Source organism: Pteropus medius, unplaced genomic scaffold, assembly GCF_902729225.1.
Source record: "Pteropus medius unplaced genomic scaffold, Ma_sr-lr_union100, whole genome shotgun sequence".
Taxonomy (NCBI): domain Eukaryota; kingdom Metazoa; phylum Chordata; class Mammalia; order Chiroptera; family Pteropodidae; genus Pteropus; species Pteropus medius.
This window is the reverse complement of record NW_024342471.1, coordinates 14,936,830-14,938,334: the sequence shown is the minus strand read 5'-3', so window position 1 is coordinate 14,938,334 and position 1,505 is coordinate 14,936,830. Positions and strand designations below refer to the sequence as shown.

Genomic DNA, 1,505 nt, shown 5'->3' with positions numbered 1-1,505 from the left:
GGGCAGTGGGCGGGGCTAATATAGAACTGGACCATTGTTTTGGACGAGGGGTAAATCCAAACGTAACGTGGATTAACTTTGGGCCAAAGATAAACCGATTTCATTTTTTCCTTTAGTTTCAAGTCTTACTAAAGACTGATAAAAATGATAGGTCCTAAGGGCCCAAATTTAGTTCGACCCGGAGGAAGGAGAATAGTGAAGGCTTCCGGCGGGGTGGGAGGGTAGTAAATAACGCCCCAGTCGCGATCCCGAAAGCGCAGGCGCAGAGAGGTCGGGCCGCTAGCGGGCGGAGGGCGGAGCTTTGCAGCTTTGCTGCTGAGTCTCTGAGGCTGGGTTGCACTGCCGGGAAAGCCAGGTTAGAAGTTTGTTACGTGGTGTAAAAGGGTTTCGGCTCTGGGGAAGGCGAGGGAAGACCTCGTGGAAGAGGGTGGACAGATTTAGTGGTGAGAAGCGTAACATGAGATAGTTCTTGCGCCATAGTGCCAGGTTCAGGATATGGCGATGAACTCGCTCTCTAGGGGTCACCAGGCGGGGAGTTCAACCTGGCCAGAGCCTACAAAAAAGCAAAAATATTAATTGTGATACGGGAACTGTGAGGGGCCGGTGTTGAGCAGAAAGGCGCCCCCGGTAAAAGAAGAGTGATATTCATTAAGGCAAGGAACGGCTTATGCGAAAGAGCCATCGCCATGAAAATGAGAAACCAGACGTCGGTAACAACGAGCAGGCCTCCCTTCTCCCCAGGGAAGCACTCCATGCCTGCCTTGAGAACATGTGGACTTCTGTGCAATGTCACCGCCTCGCTGGCTCAACCCGATGAGAACAGAATTCCGACCGTTGCGATTTGCATTTGTGTTTGTTAGAATCTTCAACATGTACAGAGTGGTAGGAGTTTGGGGATCTTGAAACACATAACTCTTTTTGTCTTTTCACAACTACGGTCATTGCAAAGTTAAAAAGTGATAGAGGGCGATTGAGAATTCTTTTCCTGAGGATGCTGTATTTGGGTGCAAAATTGGGTGAACACGATCTTCAGTTAGGGATAAAAATGGAAGTGATGTATTTCTACTGTAGGGAAAGTAGGCAGTGCCGTTTGAGTGTTGGAACAGGTCTTGGAAATCCTGCCTGATGTACAGTCAGCATTTGCTAAGAAGACCAAAAGAGTGCCTTCCACTGTTGGAGGTTGTAGAAAGAGCAAGCGTCTTAGAATCAGCTGCCAAGTTTGATTCCTGTGCCTTATACCAGCCAGTGACCCTAGGCAAGTCACTTAATCTTTCTGAGCGAATGTTTCTTACCTGTAAAGCAAGGTTAATAATTTCTAAGTGCGACTTATGAGGACTGTAAATAATGCACATAAAACACAATGTATCTATGGCCATGCCACCCTGAACATGCCCAATCGTGTCTGATCTCGGAAGCTAAGCAGGATCGGGCCTGGTTAGTACTTGGATGGGAGACCACCTAGGAAGACCAGGTGCTGTAGGCGTAAAAAATAAAAAATAAGGGAT

At 47.8% G+C, this 1,505-nt stretch overlaps 1 pseudogene; it reads left to right on the top strand.

Moving 5' to 3' along the window:
• The first annotated feature begins 1,364 nt into the window (after window positions 1–1,364).
• Window positions 1,365–1,483, top strand: LOC120604084 (uncharacterized; annotated as a pseudogene).
• The last annotated feature ends 22 nt before the right edge of the window (window positions 1,484–1,505 follow it).